The sequence below is a fragment of the Bos grunniens genome, chromosome 13 (genome assembly GCF_055505025.1).
Source record: "Bos grunniens cultivar Pamir isolate PY7600 chromosome 13, Bosgru_T2T1.0, whole genome shotgun sequence".
In the NCBI taxonomy this organism is placed as follows: Eukaryota; Metazoa; Chordata; class Mammalia; order Artiodactyla; family Bovidae; genus Bos; species Bos grunniens.
Genome location: NC_141177.1, coordinates 79,810,639 through 79,836,400, shown reverse-complemented (window position 1 = coordinate 79,836,400; position 25,762 = coordinate 79,810,639). Strand labels below are relative to the sequence as shown.

General features: G+C 38.7%; 1 long non-coding RNA gene across 1 annotated transcript in view; it reads left to right on the top strand.

Annotated features, from left to right (window-relative positions):
• The first annotated feature begins 3,788 nt into the window (after positions 1-3,788).
• The window catches only part of LOC147361284 (uncharacterized), a 38,760-nt gene continuing 16,786 nt past the window's right edge, over positions 3,789-25,762 (top strand). Inside the window, exon 1 of the long non-coding RNA XR_015140011.1 lies at positions 3,789-3,950. This is a non-coding gene — a long non-coding RNA (uncharacterized LOC147361284). The remainder of the gene's footprint in view (positions 3,951-25,762) is intronic.

Sequence of the window (25,762 nt, the reverse complement as noted above, 5' to 3'; positions counted from 1 at the left end):
TGGAGTAGGGCAAAGGCTAATAGAGTGTAGCCAAGGGAATGCACTGGTTATGGAAAATACCCACTCCAACAGCACAAGAGACAACTCTACATGTGGACATCACTGGATGGTCAATACTGAAATCAGATTGATTATATTATTTGCATTCAAAGATGGAGAAGCTCTATATAGTCAGCACAAAAACAACACTGGGAGCTCACAGTGGCTCAGACCATGAACTCATTTCAAAATTCAGACTTAAATTGAAGAAAGTAGGGAAAACCACTAGGCCATTAAGGTATGACCTAATCAAATCCCTTATGATTGTACAGTGAAAGTGACAAATAGATTCAAGGGATTAGATCTGACATATAGAATGGCTGAAGAGCTATGGACGGAGGTTCATGACATTGTACAGGAGGCCATGATTAAAACTATCCCCAAGAGAAAGAAATGCAAAAAGGCAAAATGGTTGTCTGAGGAGGCCTTACAAATAGCTGTGAAAATAAGAGAATCAAAAGGCAATGGAGAAAAAGAAAGATATACTATCTGAATGCAGAGTTCTAAAGAATACCAAGACGAGATAAGAAAGTCTTCCTAAGTGATCAATACAAAGAAATAGAGGAAAGCAATAGAATGGGAAAGACTAGGGATCTTGTCAAGAAAACGAGAGATACCAAAGGAACATTTCATGCAAAGATGGGCTTGATAAAGGACAGAAATGGTATGGCCTAGCAGAAGCAGAAGATATTAAGAAGTGGCAAGAATACACAGAGAACTATACAAAAGAGACCTTAATGACCCAGATAATCATGATGGTGTGATCACTGACCTAGAGTCAGACATCCTGGAATAAGAAGTCAAGTGGGCCTTAGGAAGCATCACTACGAACAAAGCTAGTGGGGGTGATGGAATTCCAGTTGAGCTATTTCAAATCCTAAAAGATGATGTTGTGAAAGTGCTGCACTCAATATGCCAGCAAATTTGGAAAACTCAGCAGTGTCCACAGAACTGGAAAAGGTCAGTTTTCATTCCAACCCCAAAGAAAGGTAATGCTGAAGAATGTTAAAACTATCACACCCTATTGCACTCATCTCGCATGCTACCAAAGTGATGTTCAAAATTCTCCAAGTGAGGCTTCAACAGTACGTGAATTGAGAACTTCCAGACGTTCAAGCTGGATTTAGAAAAGGCAAGAGAACCAGAGAACAAATTACTAACATCAATTGGATCTTAGAGAAAGCAGGACAATTCCAGAAAAACCTCTACTTTTGCCTCATTGAATATGCTAAAGCCTTTGACTGTGTGGATCACAACAGACTGGAAAATTCTTAAAGAGATGGGAATATTAGACCACCTTACCTTCCTTCTGAGAAACCTGTGTGCAGGTCAAGAAGCAACAGTTTGAACTGGACATGGAACAATGGACTGGTTCCAAATGGGAAAGGAATACTTTGAGATTGTATATTGTCACTCTGCTTATTTAATGTATATGCAGGGTAAATCATGAGAAATGCTGGACTGTATGAAGCACAAGCTGGAATCAAGATTTCTTGGAGAAATATCAATAACCTTAGATAGGCAGATGACAACACCCTTATGGTAGAAAGCAAAGAGGAACATAGGAGCCTCTTGATGAAAGTGAAAGAGGAAAGTGAAAATGTTGGCTTAAAACTCAACATTCAAAAAATGAAGATCGTGGCATTTGGTCCCATCACTTCATGGCAAATAGATGGGGAAACAACGGAAACAGTGACAGACTTTATTTTCTTGGTCTGCAAAATCGCTTTAAATGGTGACTTCAGTCATGAAATTCAAAGATGCTTGCTCCTTTGAAGAAAAGCTTGACAAACCTAGATAGCATATTAAAAAGCTGAGACATTTCTTTGCCAACAAAGGTCCCTATGGTCAAAGCTATGGTTTTTCCAGTAGTCAGTATGGATGTGAGAGTTGGATCATAAAAATGGCTGAGCACAGAAGAATTGATGCTTTTGAACTGTAGTTTAAGAACACTCTTGAGAGTCCCTTGGACTGCAAGGAGATCCAACCAGTCCCTCTAAAGGAAATCAGTCCTGAATATTCATTGGAAGGACTGATGCTGAAGCTGAAACTCCAATATTTTGGCCACCTGATGAGAAGAGCCAATTCATTAGAAAAAACTCTGATGCTGGGAAAGGTTGAAGGAAGGAGGGAAACTGGGTGATAGAGCACTAGATGGTTGGATGGCATCACCAACTCAGTGCACATGAGTTTGAGTAAGCTCTGGGAGATGGTGAAAGATAGAGAAAGCTGGTGTGCTGCAGTCCATGGGGGTCGCAAAGAGTTGGACATGAATGAATGACTGAACAGCAAAAGCAACAGAAATCTCCATTCAAAATTTTAATTGTTTATTATAATTAGCCCTTTGCAGTGATAAACTTAAGTGTGTATTTTCACAGCACCTGGTCCATGCGTAATACATAGGAGTGACTCATTGATTGTTTGATGAAAGTATGAAAGAATAAATGTTTCTCTCATCTTCAGTTGTACACTGAATGCTTCTCAACATCCCATCTACTTTCTTCAGTTGGCGGTAGTAAGCATGGTTTTGTTTCAATGCATAATTTAATTTTTCAATTTACATTTGTCTCAGGGCAACATATGGATACAGAAAAAAGTACTTTTAAAATGGCCAATGAAGAAAAATACCTGTTCCCCACTCCTTATTTTCCCATTTTCATCTCTTTTGACTTTTCCTTCTACTTTTACGGTATATATTTCTAAATAATATGCTTCCCCTGAAATGTGTTTATTGATTGTAGGTATTATCTATTGATTTGCAGTTATACTTGGTAGGTTAATGGCTAGCTATGTCCAGTACAGAAGACCATAATTGGAGGTCAAGCAACAGAGTTTTGTCTACACAGAGCCCGTTGATTCTCAAAGAGATTGAGCCTATGACTTGCCTTTTGTTGGCCCCTGACTCTCTAACACTCAAAAAACTGGTTTCTTAGCTTAATTAATATGACCATTGGCTTAAGTATTGGGGCCATCTGTAGAGTCCACTGTAATGCATGCTTCTCTACCAAGCTTTCGGTTGATGCCTGGGTTCAAACATTAGTTTAAGATTGATTTCTTATATTAACACTTATTAAATGCAGTAATATTGCATTAAAGTTTTGGCAAACACTATCTGTATATATCATCCATGTATCTCCAGGCATTCACTCGTACAACTTTTGGAAAGTGCCAGTGCCATTTCCCTTTTGCAAACACATGTGAATACAAATTATGCAGAAATAACATCTGTAAAGCACAATTTTTCTTTTGAAACTTCTCAAGAAAACATTATATATGATAGTAGCCATATCAATATTAAGCAAAATTAAACATGAATTTCAGAACAATTCAGTACATTTCTAAGAGAAGACTTGTGAAGGTTAGTTTCTATTTTTTGTCCTTCAAATACAACTTCATAACTTAAGGGAGATGGTGTCAAACATAAGCTGTGTTTGTCCTAGACATGTTCATTTAGTCAGAAGAGGTCAATCAAAGGCTAACATATGTCTTGAAGCTTTTCTTCTTATATCTTGGCTGAGAATGTACAACAAAGATAGAGATAAGGTAAAGAAAGCAAAAGCAAGTGTGGTCTAATCCTAGATGGTCTATGTTTAGGAAGAATGTTTTAATTGTTAAAATGCAGAGCCAGGTAATGCTTCCTATCACTGTGTGGTCAGATTATTAACAGTGGTGCTGTCATCAGCACATCATTATTGTGTCTGAGCCGTGTGTGTGCAAGCCTCTTAGTGACTCAGACTGATATCATCAGTGTAGGCCAGGGGGGATACTGGTAAAGACAAAGACTGCATCCAGTAGAGGAAGAGCCAAAGAAAGTTAGCTTTTGAGTCAACATTAATGTCTACAGTTTCTCAGCGGGGGAAAGCCAAGAGTGTCTCCATGGCCAAAGCCAAGCAAATAGAATTTTTACGAAGGTAAAATCTTTATTAAATAAATCAGCTTCTCTGTAAATTTTAAATGAAGGGAAACAAATTTAATGAAATAAAATAGTATTGCATTGTCCAACATGTTTTCAGAAGTCAATCTTTGGGTGAAGTGGCTTCTAGGTTTCTTCACTAGATATGGTTTCAGAGTGTGATGTTTTTCATCCAGTATGTTTTTATCTATTACTTTCTTTGTGTGGTTTTGTACAGGATAAAGACAGACATTACTCAGAATGAGGACAGAAACTGTCTGCTTTCCAGTAACAAAGCTTTGTTTTAAATGTCTGTTTTGGTGCAAATCTTGTATTGTTTTGTTTTATTTGTGTGTATTTAACTGTGCATGTAAATGTATAATAAAGAAATCCTAGGATTCTTATCAGTAGATGATATGAACTAACAGATCTATAGAGAAATTCTGATTCCTCAAAGCTTGAACATACCTTTCCAAAGAATAAATTATAAGCAATGGAGTTGCTTCTTTGATGTCTGAAACAGCCATGGAAAGTGCATTTTTTTCAGAACTGGAGCATTTAAGCAACCTCAAATCATTTTTTTTCATTAAAAAAAAAATCACATTTTATAAACAAAACATTTGTTACATATATGTAAGTTGATTACATATAATAAAGAGCTCATGACTAGCTATTTTATCATTATTATTTTTATTTGTTTCTCTTTTTATAATACATATTTAAATAAGATGTTGTTCAGTCACTAAGTTGTGTCTGACTTTTTGCGACTCCGTGGTATGTAGCATGCCGGGCTCCTCTGTCCTCCACTCTCTTCTGAAATTTGCTCAAATTCATGTCTGTTCAGGCAGTGATGCTATTAACTGTCTCATCCTCTGCTTCCCCCTTCTCCTTTTGCCTTCAGTCTTTCCCAGTATCAGTCTTTTCCAATGAGTCTGCTCTTCGCATGAGGAGACCAAAGTATTGGAGCTTCAATATCAGTCCTTCCAATGAATATTTAGGGCTGATTTCCTTTAGGATTGACTGGGTTGATCTCCTTGCAAGGCTGTGATATATGAAAGGGTTATATATGATGACAATCCTGCATTTAGCCAGAAAAAATTAATTTAGTTAATCTTATATATTACTTCCCACATGCTTAAGTGGAAAAGAATGAAAATCCTCTTTCAAAATAAGAGACAACTCATTTTTCTTGCACCTGAAGTCTGATATGAATCAAAGAAAAATTGTAATTTGACTTATATGTGAGCAGTTCCTCTGTATTAAATGACTTATCTCTATATCTTTTCAGTACTATCTCTATGTCAAATGATATAATTAATTTACCCAAATTTTTTATCTATGTGTAGTTTTAAAAATTTATTGTAATACTCAGAAAGACGTAACACTAAGTGCTGAATTATAAATCAAGAGACCAGAAGTTACTGTGGAGAACGGTATGGAGGTGTCTCAAAAAACTGAAAATAGAGTTACTGTATGATTCAGCAATCCCACTGTGGGCATATATTCAGAAAAGATAGAAATTCTAATTAGGAAGATGCAGTCATGCCAAAATTCATAGCAACACTATTTATAATAGCCAAGGCAAGGAAGCAACCTAAGTATCTATCAAAAGATGAATGGATGAAGATTATATATATATATATACATATATATACACACACACATACACATACATATATAAAATGGAATATTACTCATTCACAAAAAGAATCAGTTCAGTTGAGTTCAGTCCTCAGTTGTGTCTGACTCTTTGTGACCCCATGGACTGCAGCATGCCAGGCTTCCCTGTCCATCACCAACACTTGGAATTTACTCAGACTCATGTCCATCGAGTTGGTGATGCCACCCAACCATCTCTTCTTCAGTCATCCCTTTCTCCTCCTGCCTTCAATCTTTCTGACCTTCAGGGTCTTTTCCAATGAGTCAGTTCTTTGTATCAGGTGGCCAAAGTATTGGAGTTTCAGCTTCAGCATCAGTCCTTCCAATGAACACCCAGGACTGATTTCCTTCAGGATGGACTGGTTGGATCTCCTTGGCAGTCTGAGGGACTCTCAAGAGTCTTCTCCAACACCACAGTTCAAAAACATCAATTCTTCAGCACTCAGCTTTCTTTATAGTCCAATTCTCACATCCATACATGACTACTGGAAAAAACAGCCTTGACTAGATGGACCGTTGTTGGCAAAGTAATGACTCTGCTATTTAATAGGCTGTCTAGGTTGGTCATAGCTTTTTATCCAAGGAGCAAGCGTCTTTTAATTTCATGGCTGCAGTCACCATCTTCAGTGATTTCGGAGCCCAAGAAAATAAAATCAGTCATTGTTTCCATTGTTTCCCCATGTATTTGCCATGAAGTGATGAGACCAGATGCCATGATCTTCGTTTTCTGAATGTTGAGTTTTAAGCCAACATTTTCACTCTCCTCTTTCACTTTCGTCAGGAAGCTCTTTAATTCTTCTTCACTTTCTGCCATAAGGTTGGTGTCATCTGCATATCTGAGGTTATTGATATTTCTCCCAGAAATCTTGATTCCAGCTTGCGCTTCTTCCAGCCCAGTGTTTCTCATGATATACTATGCATATAAGTTAAATAAGCAGGGTGAAAATAAACAGCCTTGACGTACTCCTTTCTCAATTTGAAACCAGTCTGTTTCTCCATGTCCAATTCTAACTGTTGCTTCTTGGCCTGAATACAGATTTCTCAGGAGGCAGATCAGGTAGTCTGGTATTCCCATCTCTTAGAATTTTCCACAGTTTGTTATGATCCACACAGTCAAAGGTTTTTGCATAATCAATAAAGAAGAAGTAGAAGTTTTTCTGGAACTCTTTTTCTTTTTCAATGATCCAATGGATGTTGGCAATTTTATCTCTGGTTCCTCTGCCTTTTCTAAATCCAGCTTGAACATCTGGAAGTTCACAGTTCATGTACTGTTGAAGCCTGGCTTGGAGATTTTTGAGCATTACTTTGCTAGCGTGTGAGATGAGTGCAATTGTGTGGTAGTTTGAGAATTCTTTGGCAATTCCTTTCTTTGGGATTGGAATGAAAACTGACCTTTTCCAGTCCTGTGGCCACTACTGAGTTTTCCAAATTTGCTGGCATATTGAGTGCACTTTCACAGCATCTTCTTTTAGGATTTGAAATAGCTCAACTGGGATTCTATCACTTCCACTAGCTTTGTGTATAGTAATGCTTCCTAAGGCCCACTTGACTTCACATTCCATGATGTCTTGGTCTAGGTGATTGCACCATCATGATTATCTGGGTAATGAAGATCTTTTTTGTATAACTCATCTGTGTATTCTTGCCACCTCTTCTTAATATCTTCTGCTTCTATTTAGGTCCATACCATTTCTGTCCTTTATGGTGCCCATCTTTGCATGAAAATTTCCTTTGGTATGTCTAATTTTCTTGAAGAGATCTCTAGACTTTCCCATTCTATTGTTTTCCTCTATTTCTTTGCATTGATCACTGAGGAAGGCTTTCTTATCTCTCCTTGCTATTCTTTGAAACTCTGCATTCAAATGGGTATATCTGTCCTTTTCTCCTTTGCCTTTTGCTTCTCTTCTTTTCATAGTTGTTTGTAAGGCCTCCTCAGACAGCCATTTTGCCTTTTTGCATTTCTTTTTCTTGGATGGTCTTGATCACTGCCTCCTGTACAATGTCACTAACCTCCAACTATAGTTCTTCAGGCACTCTGTCTATCAGATCTAATCCCTTGAATCTATTTGTCACTTTCACTGTATAATTGTAAGGGATTTGATTTAGGTCATGCCTGAATGTCCTAATGGTTTTCCCTACTTTCTTCAATTTAAGTCTGAATTTGTCAATAAGGAGTTCATAACCTGAGCCATAGTCAGCTCCCAGTCTTGTTTTTGCTGACTGTATAGAGCTTCACCATCTTTGGCTGCAAAAAACAATCAGTCTGATTTTGGTGTTGACCATCTGGTGATGTCCATGTTTAATGTCTTCTCTTGTGTTGTTGGAAGAGGGTGTTTGCTATGACCAGTACGTTCTCTTGGCAAAACTCTATTAGCCTTTGCCCTGCTTCATTCTGTACTCCAAGGGCAAATTAGCCTATTACTACAGGTATTTCTTGACTTCCTACTTTTGCATTCCAGTCCCCTATAATGAAAAGGACATCTTTTTTTGGGTATTAGTTCTAGAAGTTTCTTGTAGGTCATCATTGAACCATTCAGCTTCTTCAGTATTACTGGTCAGGACATAGACTTGGATTAGTGTAATATTGAATGGTTTGCCTTGGAAACGAACAGAGACCATTCTATCATTTTTGAGTTTGCATCCAATTACTGCATTTCAGACTCTTCTGTTGACTATGATGGATACTCCATTTTTCCTAAGGGATTCTTGCCCACAGTAGTAGATATAATGGTCATCTGAGTTAAATTCACCCTTTCTAATCCATTTTAGTTTTCTGATTCCTAAAATGTCCATCTTCACTCTTGCCATTCTCCTGTTTGAGCACTTCCAATTTGACTTGATTCACGTACCTAACATTCCAGGTTCCTATGCAATATCATTCTTTACAACATGAGACAAAGAGTGAAATCATGCAATTTGCAGCAACATAAATGGAACTAGAGATTGTCATACTAAGTGAAATGTCAGACAAAGACAAATGATATCACTTGTGAAATATACAAAAAAAAATGATACAAATGAAGTTATGTACTAAACTGAAATATACTCACAGAGATAGAAAACAATTTTATGGTTACCAAAGGGGAAGGGTGGGAAGGGATAAATTAGGAGTTTCAGATTAATTGATAACACTACTAAATATAACATAGATAAACAACAAGGACCTATTGTATGGCACAAGAAAGTATATTGAAAAAAACCTGAAATTGAATATATATATACACACACATGTATAAGTGAATCACTTTGCCTACACCTGAAGCTAACACAACACTAAAACAACTATACTTCAATTAAAAAGAAATCATGAGATGAATGAATAAGAAAGTTGTGGTACATATACACAGTGGAATATTACTCAGCTATAAAAAAGAACACATTTGTGTCAGCTCTAATGAGGTGAATGCAACTGTAGCCTATTATACAGAGTGAAGTAAGTCAGAAATATAAACACTGGTACTGTATATTAATGCATATATATGGAATTTAGAAAGATCTAAAAGAATTTAGATGATCTTATATGCAGGGCAGCACAAGAGACACAGATGTAAAGAACAGATGTTTGGACTCTGGGAGAAGGCGAGGGTGGGATGATTTGAGAGCAAAGCATTGAAACATGTATGTTACCATATGTGAAATAGATCACCAGTGCAAGTTCAACACATTAAGCTGGGCACTCAAAGCCAGTTCTCTGAGACAACCCAAAGGGGTGGGGTGGGGAGGGAGGTAGGAGGGGGCTTCAGGATATGGGGGACACATGTGCACCCATGGCTGATTCATGTCAGTGTATGGCAAAAATCCATCACAATATTGTAAAGTCATTATCCTCCAATTTAAATAATTAAAAAATCAAGCCAGAAAGGGTAATCCATTTTAAAAAGTCACAATATAGTGTTGGTTATTTAAAAAAATTATCAAGAGACCAGAACTGGGGCTGTAACTTGGCCAGAGATTTGCTCTGTTGGTTTAGGTCTAATCAGGTGTCAGTACCAGCACATGAAGGAATCTATCGGGGGCTGAATATAATAGTGCCCAAGCCTCCCCTTGGCTTCTGAATTAAGTAAAAGCCTTTGGTCAGAGTTGGTGTGCATTTAAACTTGGCCATGATAAGTTTGCTCTGGTGTTACCTCAGAACAGTACCATGTAAGGAAAGACACTACACAACATTCCCCTTCCCCAGAGTCAAACTGTTTTCAAGCTCACTTGGAGCTGGGAATGAAGAGCTCACCCCACAGGGGCATATGTTTTCTATTTTGAAAACAGATCTGGGGAGGCCATTCTAATCAGGATTGTGCACCTTTCTTTGAACTTGATGGCTCAGTAAACAAAACAATACATCCAAACTATTCCAAACACCAGCATGAGCTGCCACCCTTGATAAGTTAGTGTGTGAATCTCTCTTTCCTCTTTGCTTTTATTGGAAGTGACATATAGTATTTCTGCATCAAATTAAATCTGGCCCACATGGAGCTCTTTTACACAGAAAATGCGAGAACATGGGTTGCTGGCAGATGTAAGGTAAATATAGAACCTCTGATGGTGTTTGGGTGCTATGAAGCTTATTCCCTGCCACAGACCAGCAGTGACTACATAGTTCACAAGTGGTGAGGCTGTAATAAAGTTGTGCAATTCTTCCAAAGTTGTGGTTTTAAAATTTATACTAATCACCCTCCTGCCAATTTTATTCATGTCTACAGATCTATCTAACTGTGCTAACTTGTATGGACTGTTTTGCTCCTTTCCATTCCTTTTCTTGGTTACCATGGAAAGGATTGGCTCATTACTTAGGGTGGAGGAAGAAACAATGGCAGCCAGTCTTGAGTCTGAAATGTATTCTGGGGTCTGGTAAAAGTGGGGTTTGAAAGAATTCTGAACTCAATTGAGTATTCAGTAGTTTAAATGAAACTTTACTAAACTGAATCTCCTGAGCTGGCAGAACATGAACTGAAGACATGTTTGTTCTTTATGGGACAACAGACTTATTACCTTTGGCAGTGAAAATATGACTTGCTGTATTTTGTTCAAAACATAGTAAACAATGTTATGATAGTATAAGTTGAAGCATCACTTGATTTTGGATATACAGCTTTTGAGTACATATCGGCTGACTTCAAGACTTCTTAGCTTCCATTCCCAACTTAGACTGGTCTGTGATATTTAATCGACAGGCAATTAATGAGGGCCTATTGTGTGCCAGGCACTTTGCAGATGTTAGACATATAAATATGGTTCAAAATTGACTGGAATTCTGGGAGTCATGTAGTTTAGATATTACTGACTTTCTTTTGGTTTTTAGATAACAGTTAACCTCTGAGGTTATCTGTGAAAGCCATTCTGATGACTTCATTATTGTATTCAGAGAGAAAATTCTTGGCATACATAGGTCCATCCCATATCTTGAAAATCAAGTGTGGTCCCCTGAAAGGTTCTAGAAACCCAGTATTGATATTTGCTAATGCATCTAGCATTCAATTCTTTTCATGAACCTTAAGACCCATGGTCTCAAAGTCTTTTCACCTATGATTAAAGAAGAGGCAATTAAAGAACATTTTAAAATAGTTATTTTTTAGGTTTATTTTGGGCTGCACTGGGTCCTTGTTGCTGTGCAGGCTTTTCTCTAGTTGCAGCAAGAGTGGCCTACTCTCTAGTTCTGGTGAACTTTTCATGGCAGTGCTTCTTTTGCTGCAGAGCATGGGCGGGGTTCCAGGGCTTCAGTGGTTGTGACCCGCGGGCTCCATAGTTGCAACTTGCGGGCTTTAGTGCACAGGATCAGTAGTTGCGGTGCATGGGCTTAGTTGCTCTGCAGCACGTGACATTTTCTTGGATCAGGGATCGAACCCATGTCTCCTGCATTGGCAGGCATGTTCTTTACCACTGAGCCACCAGGGAAGTCCCAAGAAGAGGCGATTTTGAGGAAAACAGCAAGAAGTTAGGTTTAGGTGGAATGGGAGTGAGAGTTTGCTCTCCGTAGAAGGTTTTTGGATCCTGTTGGTAGGTGATCAGGTAATCAGGAACTTCAGGCTTTATGGGAAGCTAGGTCAAAATTCTTACAAACTTAAATAATTCATTTATAAACATATTTTCTATTTTTTCATTCACTCATTTTAATGTTGTATACCTCTGCTTATATATTCACTTCCTTTCAATTTTAAAATTTGCTAACATGAAATTATTTATATCCTTATTATTTATTAATATCTTAGGATCTTTAGTGAAGTTTCCTTTACATTACTGACATTCAGTTCAGTTCAGTTCAGTGGCTCAGTCGTGTCCGACTCTTTGCGACCCCATGAACTGCAGCACACCAGGCCTCCCTGTCCATCACCAACTCCCAGAGTTCACTCAAACTCACGTCCATTGAGTCAGTGATGCCATCCAGCCATCTCATCCTCTGTCGTCCCCTTCTCCTCCTGCCCCCAATCCCTCCCAGCATCAGAGTCTTTTCTAATGAGTCAACACTTCGCATGAGGTGGCCAAAGTACTGGAGTTTCAGCTGTAACATCATGCCTTCCAAAGAAATCCCAGGGCTGATCTCCTTCAGAAGGGACTGGTTGGATCTCCTTGCAGTCCAAGGGACTCTCAAGAGTCTTCTCCAACACCACAGTTCAAAAGCATCAATTTTTCAGCACTCAGCTTTCTTCACAGTCCAACTCTCACATACATACATGACCACAGGAAAAACCATAGCCTTGACTAGATGGACCTTTGTTGGCAAAGTAATGTCTCTGCTTTTGAATATGCTATCTAGGTTGGTCATAACTTTTCTTCCAAGGAGTAAGCGTCTTTTGATTTCATGGCTGCAATCACCATCTGCAGTGATTTTGGAGCCCCCAAAAATAAAGTCTGACACTGTTTCCACTGTTCCCCCATATATTTGCCATGAAGTGATGGGACCAGAGGCCATGATCTTTATTTTCTGAATGTTGAGTTTAAGCCAACTTTTTCACTCTCCACTTTCACCTTCATCAAGAGGCTTTTGAGTTCCTCTTCACTTTCTGCCATAAGGGTGGTGTCATCTGCATATCTGAGGTGATTGATATTTCTCACAGCAATATTGATTCTAGCTTGTGGTTCTTCCAGTCCAGTGTTTCTCAGGAGGTACTCTCCATAGAAGTTAAATAAGCAGGGTGACAATATACAGCTTTGACGTACTCCTTTTCCTGTTTGGAACCAGTCTGTTGTTCCATGTCCAGTTCTAACTGTTGCTTCCTGACCTGCATACAGGTTTCTCAAGAGGCAACTCAGGTGGTCTGGTATTCCTATCTCTTTCAGAATATTCCACAGTTTACTGTGATCCACACAGTCAAAGGCTTTGGCATAGTCAATAAAGCAGAAACAGATGTTTTTCTGGAGCTCTCTTGCTTTTTCGATGATCCAGCGGATGTTGACAATTTGATCTCTGGTTCCTCTGCCTTTTCTAAAACCAGCTTGAACATCAGGAAGTTCATGGTTCACGTATTGCTGAATCACCATCTGCAGTGATTTTGGAGCCCCAAAAAGTCAGCCATTGTTTCCCCAACTATTTGCCATGAAGTGATGGGACCAGACACCATGGTCTTAGTTTTCTGAATGTTGAGCTTTAAGCCAACGTTTTCACTCTCCTCTTTCACTTTCATCAAGAGGCTCTTTAGTTCTTCTTCACTTTCTGCCACAAGGGTGGTGTCATCTGCATATCTGAGGTTATTGATATTTATCCCAGCAATCTTGACTCCAGCTTGTGCTTATTCCAGCCCAGCATTTCTCATGATGTACTCTGCATATAAGTTAAATAAGCAATCTCTTCAGAGGAATACTTTAAAGAGTCACCATTTAGCTTTGTATTTCCACTGTTTCATTAATTTTTCATACTTATTATTTCTTTTTTCTATTTTCTTTATATTCAGTATGCTGCTCTTTTCTAAATTCTTGATATAGATACTTCAAGATTATTGACTTCTAATCATTCTTCTTTTCTAATATGTACACTTAAGGCTATAAATTTCCCTTTAAACACAATTTTAGTTACAGCTTGTAAGTTTTGGTATATAATATTTTTATTTTAATTCTGTTCAAAATATTTTCTAATTTTCATTGTTTCTTTTTGACTCATCTGTTTACTTAGAGATGTAATTCTTAATTTCAAAATAGAGATTTCCCAGTTAAATTTTTCTGATGACCTCTAGCTAAATTCCACTGTGATTAGAGTATATCCTTCATATTATTTCAGTTCTTTGAAATGTGGTGAGATTTTCTATATATTCCAACATATATCATTTTGGAAACGTCTGCAAACATTTGAGAAAGCTTTGATTTCTGCAGTTTGGGAATGCTGTGTGCTAACAGAATGAGGTCAGTCATACTGATCATGTTGTGTATGTCTGCTCTCTGTTTTTTAACTGTTTGGTCTGCTTGTCAACTAAGAGTTTTTTATTATAAACTTCTGCCACTTACATCAAGTATTATTTGTACATCTATTGAACTGTTATATTACTTTCTCATTTATTCTGTTAATGTGATAAATTATATATATATATGTTTAAATGTTAAGTGAACTTTACATTTTCGTATTGATGAATTGTCTTTTTTTGTATGGGTCTCTGAATTTGTTTACTAATATTTCGTTCCTCTTGAATTTGTGCCTTGATGTCTTTTGTCACTCTAGAAAACTCCTAATTATTATCTTTCAAGTATTGTTCTGTCACTTTTTTTGGTGGTGGTGGGTTAGTGGGGGGTGGGGTGGGGAATTCCAAATACTTTTATGTTAGAACCTTTTAATAACTTTCATATGGTTTTCACCTTTTTCCCTGTACTTTTCACTAATTTTTCCTTTCAAGTGTCAGCGTGTATACTTCTTCCTGATATATGTTCAATTTCATTAATTCTCTCTTCAGCTCTTAACAATGTTACCACAATCATTCATTATTTTCTTAATATCTGTTATTGTATTTTTAAGTTCTATAGTTTTTATTTTAAAAACAAATTTTTATTCTATTCCAAAAATTTTCTTCCTGTTCTTTAAATGTTTTTTTGAGTGTTTCACTAATAATTAATTTCATGTCTGACATTTTCAGATTCAAAATATCCTGTGGGTCTCTTTCTATTTTCCTTTAATTTGAGGGTCTTTTTTCAGCTATCTTACCTTTAATATGGAGAAGGAAATGGCAACCCACACCCGTACTCTTGCCTGGAAAATTCCATGGACAGAGGAGCCTGGAGGGCTACAGCCCATGGGATCGCATTTTGTTTAGGTTTATATATATATATATAAATATATATATATATATATATGATACTGTATTCAGTTATTTTTAGAGGTGTTTTAGAGCCCTGGATGATATTTATATTTCTCCACAGAAGATTTCTCTTTGTTTCTGGTAGAGAGCTAAATTGTTGTTCAGTTGCTCAGGTGTGTTCAACTCTGCAACCCATGGACTGCAGCACACCAGGCTTCCCTATCATTCACTGTCTCCTGGAGTTTGCTCAAACTCACGTCCATTTAGCCTATGATGCCATCCAACCATCTCATCCTCTGTCATCCCCTTCTCCTCTTTTGAGGAGGTTCAATCTCTATGAGGTCTGGGCTACTTCCAGTTTAACTTTCTTCCTTAGATGTGGTCTTCCAGTTACCAGCCAAAAGACAAACTTTTTACCAAGTATCTTCTTTTTTGGTATACAGTGTAGTCCCATTTTTGTCTCTCCTAACAATATAAATCTAGCAAAATCTCTGATCAGCTTTTTGGCTTCTCTTCATCCATTTTCAAAATGGGCAAAAAATCTTGAGGAGAAAAGTGGAAACCAAATGCCTGGATCATGTCTCTGGACTTCCCTTTGTTTTATGGATTATGTACCATTCAAATCTACACTGCCTCAGTAACTCTCCAGTGCCTTTAAATAGATTTGAAAATAGTTCTTTCTGTTGTTTTCAAGGATGTAGTGATGGGCCAAAACTACTTAATCCATTTTTCCTTGAAGCTAAATTTAAAACTGAAATCTCAATTCAGTGCACCTATTCTTTCACTCACAGTCTTCTCTATTTTAGGAAATATGCTTAATTCCTCAAGCATGAAATGTAGGACTCATCCTTTATTTGTCACTTTCTCATAAATCTCATATCTGGTTCCCAAGTGTATACTGCCAATTCTCCTTCTAGAATGTTCTCTGACTCCATTGTTACCACCAAGTCTAACATTTCTCTCTCATCTACTTTATTGAAATAATCCTTATACCAGTGTCAGTCCTACTATTCTTTTTTTTAATTTAAATTTATTTATTTTAATTGGAGGCTAATTATTTTACAATATTGTATTGGTTCTGCCACACATCAACATGAATCCGCCACGGGTGTATACATGTTCCCTATCCTGAAGCCCCCTCCCACCTCACTCCCCGTACCATCCCTCCGGGTCATCCCAGTGTACCAGCCCCAAGCATCCTGTATCAACCTGAACTGGCGATTCATTTCTTATATGATATTATACATGTTTCAGTGCCATTCCCCCAAATCGTCCCACCCTCTCCCTGGTGGCTCAGAGGATAAAGCATCTGCCTGCAGTGCAGGAGACCCGGGTTCGATCCCTGGGTTGGGAAGATCCCCTGGAGAAGGAAATGGCAACCCACTCCAGTATTCTTGCCTGGAGAATCCCATGGACAGAGGAGCCTGGTGGGCTACAGTCCACGGGGTCGCAAAGAGTCGGACATGACTGAGCGACTTCACACACATCACACACATTACCTCGCCCACAGAGTCCAAAAGACTGTTCTATACATCTGTGTCTCTTTTGCTGTCTCGCATACAGGGTTGTCATTACCATCTTTCTAAATTCCATATATATGCATTAGTATACTGTATTGGTGTTTTTCTTTCTGGCTTACTTCACTCTGTATAATAGGATCCAGTTTCATCCACCTCATTAGAACTGATTCAAATGTATTTTTTAATGAGTAATACTCCATTGTATATGTACCATAGCTTTCTTATCCATTCATCTGCTGATGGATATCTAGGTTGCTTCCATGTCCTGGCTATTATAAACAGTGCTGCGATGAACACTGGGGTACACGTGTCTCTTCTGATTCTTTCTTCACAAAGAAGCACAAGCTATCTTCTAGTAAAGAACCTCCTCCTCTTTAATGTAAATGACCTCAGAGCAGACTGCATTTAGAACAAAATCCACTTTTTAGCATAGCTACCAAGATCTTCCATGACCTGGCCTCTGACTATTGTCCAATCTTTTCTCAACCCCGTTTCTTCATTTAAGCTACATGTCAACTACAATGGCCTTTTACATTTTCTTAAATGAAATTCTTCAAGATGTAATTTCTTTTTTACAAAACACAAAGTTGTTCCTTCCCCTTTCCCTACCCACAGGTTGTCACAGGATCTTTGCACAAGCTCTCTCTGCTCTCTGTGAGCTAAGTTCTTTTCATCCTTTGAGTAGGCACTTACATATCACATTAGAGAGGTTGCCCACATTATATAATTCCATAAAAATGTAGAGGTAAGGTAACTAAAAATGAGGAAATAAGTAGGCAAATAAGTAGGAAAAGACTTGGGGGAATGTAAACTGGAACATAAAATGAACATAAGCATATGACTGATGCCAACCTTTGGGAGTAGCCAATAAGAGCAAGAATAGAAAACACACTTGGAGACATAGAGTACATCATGTTATGAAGAAACTTGAAAGGCAGCAGAAGAATTTTAATTTGACATATAGGACAAGCAAAAGAGGAAAAAGGGCAAGAGTGATGGGATGAAAGCGTGTGTTAAAGAAGATTAGGCTGCCGGTAGTGTGTAGGTGGCCTAGAGTTTAGGAGAAATCAGTAAGGCCAGCTTAAAGTCTGCTCTTGTAATCCAGGTGTGAGATGATGAAGGGCTGGATAAGGGCGATAGCAGTCGAGATGAAGAGGGTATGGATTTCAAAGACAATTTGGCAAGACTTGTTGATGGATGAGCTATAAGGAATTAAGAGGACAGAGTTGTCAAAGATGTCCCCAAGATTTAGTGCCTGGAAGATTGGGAAGTGGGGAAGTGAGAGGGAGAGACAGTAAAATCATTGTATTTAAATGTCAATTTAAAAATAAATATAAATTGTTTAGAGAAGAATTTCCCTAGAAGAAGTGAACAATGAGGTTGTTTTGTGTTCAAAGCAGAGGATAAACCTGAAGGCGTGGTCACAGACCCCAGTGTCTAAGAAATGAATCTCAAGGGCCACTCTTCCACTCAAAGACTCAGCAGCCAGACAGACTGAAACCACAGTGTCTGGCCTTAGAAAGTGGGCTGTCAGGCTGAGCAAAATCACCATACTCATCTGTTTTTTAACTTCTTTTTTCTGAGAGAAGATAGTGAAGACTTCACTGACCATGACAAAGATAAGGGGAGGTCATATTTGGAATCCTCTTGTCATGATTTTGTAACATATTTGGCTTATAAAGCCCTATGTGTGTTTTTGCCCCAAGTCCTTTTCTTATTTTTTAAACCCATATGTATTTTTGAGTCAATTTAATCCATATGTTTCTGATTAATTTATGCTTAGCTCATCAAAATGTTGTTTTAAGAAGAAAGCTTATAAAAAAACAGTCATGCTTCACCAGCCACTGATGAAATCAACTCCAGAAGACTGTAGCTTAGTCAGAAAATCAGACAGGCTAGGGGTAGAGTGGGTTGTAAAATTTGGAAACTCATTGCTATAACCCCAGTGAAACAGAGTATGTTCAACACTTGGGGAAAAAATAAATCTTAGATTATTATTTTTTTTTTTTTTACATGTGCTTGTTTTTGATTCCTAAATGTATTGATTTGGCCTCTGGATTAACTATGATTTCTTTACTTAGTTGTTTAATCAGCTTCCAGTTGCTATTCATATAGCCAAATGGGGAGGAAGCTGGGAGATGTTATAAAGTGATGAGTTTATTTTCATGGAGGGTATATGGGATATTTGTCAGTTTTTTTCAGTTGAAAGAAATCTCTGCAGTACAGGCCATAGAGGTTTAATAGAAAAATCTATATATTGTGTCTACTTGGGTAATACAGGCAGTAGAATTAGGAGTGTGATTCTATCAATGCATTCAAGGTTTAGAAACAAATAGTTACAAAACTAATTTATTCTGAGATTACCTATCTCAGAAAAATCCTAAAAAAAAAAATTACAAACACTTGATTGCAGAATTAAAATTTACATCATTTTCCTAAAATGACAACATTTGCATAGAAATCATAAGTAGACATCAACAAAATATGATCTTTTTTATTTGAACATTTGTGTACCATCACTAATAATTTAAAATTAACTCTACTCTCCAGTTCCTTCTCTGTCCTCTTTGCAAATATAGCTTCATCTACTTTCTCCCTCAATGTTGGTTTTAGCCTTATCTTTCTTCCTATTTTACTCCTCACACATTTGGGTGATCTTAGTCACTCCAATCTCAGTCACTCTGGAATCAAGATTGCTGGGAGAAATATAAATAACCTCAGATATGTAGGTGACACCACCCTTATGGCAGAAAGTGAAGAAGAACTAAAGAGCCTCTTGAAAGTGAAAGAGGAGAATGAAAAAGTTGACTTAAAGCTCAACATTCAGAAAACTAAGATCATGGCATCTGGTCCCATTATTTCATGGCAAATAGATGGGGAAACAGTGGAAACAGTGTCAGACTTTATTTTTGGGGGCTCCAAAATCACTGCAGATGGTGATTGCAGCTATGAAATTAAAAGACGCTTACTCCTTGGAAGAAAAGTTATGACCAACCTAGACAGCATATTAAAAAGCAAAGACATTACTTTGCCAACAAAGGTCTGTCTAGTCAAGGCTATGGTTTTTCCAATAGTCATGCATGGATGTGAGAGTTGGACTATAAAGAAAGCTGAGCACTGAAGAATTGATGCTTTTGAACTGTGGTGTTAGAGAAGACTCTTGAGAGTCCCTTGGACTACAAGGAGGTCCAACCAGTCCACCCTAAAGGAAATCAGTGCTGAATATTCATTGGAAGGACTGATGTTGAAGCTGAAACTCCAATACTTTGGCCACCTGATGTGAAGAACTGACTAATTTGAAAAGACCCTGATGCTGGGAAAGATTGAAGGTGGGAGGAGAAGGGGATGAGATGATTGGATGGCATCACCAACTCAACGGACATGAGTTTGAGTAAACTCCGGGAGTTGGTGATGCCATCTAACCATCTTATCCCCTCAGGCCTCCAAGGAGGCCTGGCGTGCTGCAGTCCATGGGGTCACAAAGAGTCAGACACGACTGCATGACTGAACTGAACTGAACTGAGCCACTCCAAGGTTTGATGCTTATCCATATATTAAATACATTGGAACTCATATTCAGACTTCAGTTCATTTCTCATGTTCTAGATTGATGTATCCAAATGTTTCTATATAAATGTTCAATGGTGTGAAAGGATGGATACACCCAAAACAGAACTCAACTTTATTTCCCAGCCTCCTCGTTCTTCTTCTCTTTGTCCTGTAATTTCTATTCTGGGTTTGGAACCAGTATCCACCTTATGACCTGCACTGAGAACACAGCTGTCAGCCAAGATCCTTTCCTCTTATTCCCAACCCACACCTAATCAGGCACAAACCTTCCAATTCTACCTTTTACATGACTTACATTTTTCTCTTTTCTTTATCTCCATTTCTAGGAGGCAAGAATCTCTTGGTTACTATAATTTTTTCTCGTCTGGGTCTTCTCCAATTAAATATTTTTACTACCACTTCCACCATTTCCAAATAGAAATATGATCTTTCTGCTCAAGTACTTCAAGTCTTTAATATTCCCTATTTTCTATATGATGGAATTCAGACCACCAATCATTGCTTCTAAGATACAACATGATCTTCTCCATTTACCCTTTCAAGCTCATTTGCTCTCACCTCAAATTCTGCCATATTGGATTTCAAGTTCAAGTTCTTCAAACTCACCATTTTCTTATTTAACTCTATGCTCTTACCCCATAAGGATCCTATTGCTTGAAATATTCATTCTATTCTGCCTGGATCATGCCTATTTATCTTTCAGTTGTGGGTTTAAATATAACTTCTTCTAAAAAACCCTCTCTTACTTCCCTTATCCCCATATTCTGTAGGAGCATCTCTTTTTCTATCATAATATTCAGAATACTTTATTTCATTTTAATTGCTTGTTTAATCAGAAGCCCCACAAGGATATATACTCTCTGAGAGCAAGTTTATTATAATTGTTACTTATCTCTGACCCTCCAACTTTGAGCATAGTCAACACCCAGCACATAATATGTTTGCAATAAATATTTGTTGAGAAGATGAGTGAAAAGCTTTTTCATATCTCTATACTTTCATGCATACAATTTCTTCTGTCTTGAATGCCTTTCTTTATCTTGTGTGATCAGTGAATTCTTACCTTTGCTTTAACAATTTATTAACATCCTACAGAACTAGTCTCTATAATACACACTCTGGGAAATGCTGATGTAGCGCATCCCTCTCCTTTAACACAAAAGGACACTGAAACCTGGAGAAGTAAAGTGACTTAATCAATGTCAGACAGCTGTCTATAAAGGGGAACCAGGATGCAAGTATATTCCCTCATACGCTATACATTTTAGCCAATGATAACTCAGTCTCATTTGTAAAATGAGTCCTGTCATTTTTCTAATGACATCAAATCACTTCTTCATTTGCCAACTGCCAACAAGGACACACTTCATTCATCCACTTCTGCTCCATCCAATAACAAAAGAAAACTCAGATAGGAACGGATGAGTACTTGTGTGTCATTGACAAGGGGAGAATGAGAACATGAACAAAAGAATGAAGTGGGCTGCACTCTCTGAGTAAATTTTTCCACAGTAATAAAATGATCAGTGCTGCATATCATCAGAATTTGGAGTCTCTCCTTGGGAATTTGGTGTTTATTTTAACCAATACTTAAAAAATATATATATGTTGCTCCTCCCTAAAGATGTAAAATTTCACCATTTATTAAGTTTCCTTGGCTGAGTTGAGGATTGTTGCATTCACATTCTCACATGCAAAGCATTTCCTAATCACAGTAAATGTCTCACATCTGCTCTGAGTAACTGGCCAGAAACCAAGAAATACAGGCATTCTTAGAGGAGCTCTGTTGATCCCCAGCCAGTCTCCTTGACATTGGAGAAGAACTAGAGGGAAAGGGACGCCTCCTCCCCCCACCCTCTTTCTGCTCCCCAGCTATTTCTTCTTTTGGTTACTTGATGACACCTCTGTATGGAAAGCACACTCCTCTATGCTAATATCTAGGAACAGGGCCAGAGTTCCAGTTGTGTTTTTAGTTCTGTCTACCCTTTCCACGCCCATTGGACAGCCAAGAACAGATCTATATGACTTCCAACTCCTTTTTGGCTACTCTGGTCTCACTTTACCACATGGAAATTCTTTACCCATGCTAATCAAACTTAACTCCAACGCTTACTCAACACTCAAGTGATGATTTACAAAGATCCAATTAATAGCATATTCATCTTCTTGTTCTGGTCTTATTTATTGGCAGTATTTTCTACAGTGGTCTTGACTTCCTCGTTTCATTCTGTTCTGTTTTTGGCTAACCTATCAGAGCAAATAAGAGAAGAGTTTCGTGTCTATCTCCAGAGAAAAGAGGAATGGGGTTGTCCCAAAGATTATTCACATTGGAAATGAGTGTGTGCTTTCATTTTGATCCAACTTCCTCTCTTTGTGGGAAGCTGAAGTTCATAGCAGATGTCATAGTTAGTGGGCCATTTTCATTACCATCACCTGTTTTCCATGCATAACTCCAAGTGGCAAAGTGAGACCATTGCTGAGAAAGTTTTAGATGGGGATGAAGCACTGATGCACAAATGGAGATTTTATACACAACATATTCGATGGCAATAACAGAAAACCTAACATGGATTGGATGAAAACCTCTCAGAATGAAGCCAAAAAGAAGATGCACTGGCCCAGAACTGAAAAGATTAGAGGTAGTTTGGCTTCAGGCATGGCTAAGGCCCGACAATGTCACCAGTGTTAGGTCTCCCACCATTATTGCTGTTTCTTCTGTGTTGGTTCCACTCTCCAACAGACTCTCCCTCCATAGTAGTAAATTGGCTTCCAGCATCTCCACAGGTACATTTCATCATTTCAGTTACCTCAGTAGAAAAGAGAGTGCTTCTTACCAGTTTGTTTTTTTTTAAAGTAGTAAAAGTAACTATGAGTGCAGTGATTTGAGTCCCATGGTTTCCCTGGACCAGTAATAGCGGCTACACGTGGAAGATGCTGATTGGTCAGAACTAAGTCTCAGATCATGGCATCTGGTCCCGTCACTTCATGGCAAATAGATGGGGAGACGATGGAAACAGTGAGACACTTTATTTTCTTGGGCTCTAAAATCACTGCAGGTGGTGACTGAAGCCATGAAATTAAAAGACACTTGCTCCTTGGAAGAAACGCTGTGAACAACCTAGATAGCTTATTAAAAAGCAAAGACATGACTTGGCCAACAAAGGTCTGTCTAGTCAAAGCTATGGTTTTTTCAGTAGTCATGTATGGATATGAGAGTTGGGACCATAAAGAAAGTTGAGAGCTGGAGAATTGATGCTTTTGAACTGTGGTGTTGGAGAAGACTCTTGAGAGTCTCTTAGACTGCAAGGAGATCCAACCAGTCCATCCTAAAGGAAATCAGTCCTAAATATTAATTTAGGCTGATTTTGGGCTAAAAAGGGCTGATGTTGAAGCTGAAACTCCCATACTTTGGCCACCTGATGCGAAGAACTGACTCATTGGAAAAGACTCTGATGCTTGGAAAGATTGACAGCAGGAGGAGAAGAGGATGACAGAGGAAGAGATGGTTGGATGGCATCACCAATTCGATGGACATGAGTTTGAGTAAGCTCTGGGAGTTGGTGATGGACAGGGAAGCTTGGCGTGCTGCAGTCCATAGGGTCACAAAGAGTCAGACACGACTGAGTGACTGAACTGAACTGAGGTCATATGCCTTCTCCAATTCACATGGAATAAGAGTAAGATTGAGATGGTCTCACACAGAATTATCAGGTTCGTATTACCATAATAAAGGGGGGAAATATACTTAGCAGAATAAGATAACTTATTTCCACTAAGGTACTATATTGATACATGATCCTACTGATCTCACTAGTAGATTTCATCTATATGCCCAATTTTTTTTCTAAATGAACAACCTGTATAGAAAAAAAAAAAAAAAAAGAATAAAAATATCCTGAGGGAAGGACTTAAAATCCTTTCAAATGACTGTCCTCATTGAAGACAAATCTGATCACTGATGATTCAACTGCAGACTCAGAGACCCTTGAAAGAGATACTTACCAGAAGCTGATCACTGCTTGACAATGAGATGACTGTATTCACAGATGGGTTTTGGAGGAGCAGAGTCATGTCTGTGGACAGAGATATAGTTCTCACCTGTGAGAACAAAGCAGAATAATGCCTAGACTATTTCAAAGGAAAACCACCTTTATTTCCTCTATTTATTTTTAGTTGTTCAAAAGGCACACCTGGGGATTTCCAAGGGGATATGGTGAGAGCCAAGTGACTATTAATGTGTTTCCTGAGACTATGTGGAAGTAAGACCCACTGCCTGCCTCTGCCTAGATCATCAGGAAATTGCATCCTCTCTCCCTGGGGTTAGGAGGCTGGGTTAGGGTGAGGGCCAGGTTCTGGGAGTAGGATAGCTTTGGAGTGTGTTTCAACTCTTTTTCAGCTTCTAGTCTTTGCGTAAGAGGACAATGCCAATACAAGGGATGAAAAGCAAAGAATGAGGGATCCCAGGAAGGCACCCCCAGCATGAGTGAGCATGGGAGTGTGTCTGCAGATCACGCTGGTTGGGTCTGCAGTTGTTGCCCAACTCGGGCTCATGTGGAGAACTGATGCCCTGCCCGTGAATCGTGGGAATTTTAGGCACAGTTAGCAATGCAGCCTTTTCTCTGCTCCATTGTTCCCTCCCAGACTCCCCACTCCTGGAACTTTGGGCTTTTTTTTTCTTTTCTTTGCCGTCTTTGGACTGAAGGGCAAACTCCCTCCCAGGCAGCTAGGAGACATTTTTTCCCTTGAGTAATAACTGTGTTGGACATGACTAAATTTGTTCAAGTCTGTAATGGGAGCAACGTCCCCAGATGGCCTCAAGGCTGTGAAGAGATGAAGGGAAGCGTGCACCCACATATGTTAAAATGGTCTGTGTCTTTATCACAGGAAACTTCCACCGTAGAGAGGAACCCTGCACATAGGCAGCCCTTCAGCCCAGAGTCAGCGTGTCGAGGTGGTTCACAGTGTCCTTGGATGGAATGAGGAACCGCTGGGCCTCTGCCAACATACCTTTCCCTTTCCTCGGCTCCTTCCTTTGGCTGAGCCTGGGCTTGTCCCTGACTGCTTCCTTTGTTCCATTCCTTCTTTCTCATCTTCCCTCAGGCCTCTGTGTCTGGAACAAGCTCTTCCTTGCAGTCTGCCAATCTGGCAGGCTCCTTTACTGACCTGCTCTCAGTGCTTTATCTCTAAAAACACTGCGTTAGCTGCTTCTCTCCACTAAGGTCAGGGATGTGGAGAAAGAAGGAGGTTCAGGGCAAGCTTCAAATTAGGAGACAATGAAAATAATAATGTCTTTGTCTTTGGATCCACTCACTTTCATATCATTTTACTGTTATTTACGTGAGTTGTTTCTTTTAAACTAATACCAAGACTGTTGTTGCCGACTAAAATCTAGAAAGGTTACATAAAATAATCTTTTTTTTTTTTTTCTCTTTTTATGTTTTAAAAATACACCAGGACTTCCCAGGTGGTCCAGTGGTTAAGAATGCCTACCAGTGCTGGGGGCATTGATTCAATCCCTGGTTGGGAAGGTTCCCCATGCCATGGGGCAACTAAATCCATGTGCCATAACTGCTAATGCCGTCTCACTCTAGACCTCCTCAACAAGAGAAGCCAATGCAATAAGACGTCTGCACACTGCAACCAGAGAGTAGCCCCTGCTCACAGCAAGTAGAGAGAGCCCACACACAGTGGTGAAGATCCAGCTCAGCCAAAAATACAATTAATTAATTAGTTCAGTTTTAAAAATGCACCAGATCTTAAGTCCTCAAATTCCTGGCCTGCCATTTCATGTTCTGTATTCCCCATCAGGGCTGTGAGTATAAATGACAACTCTCATATGCTCTCCAGAACAGAGTATGCCTGCTATCCTA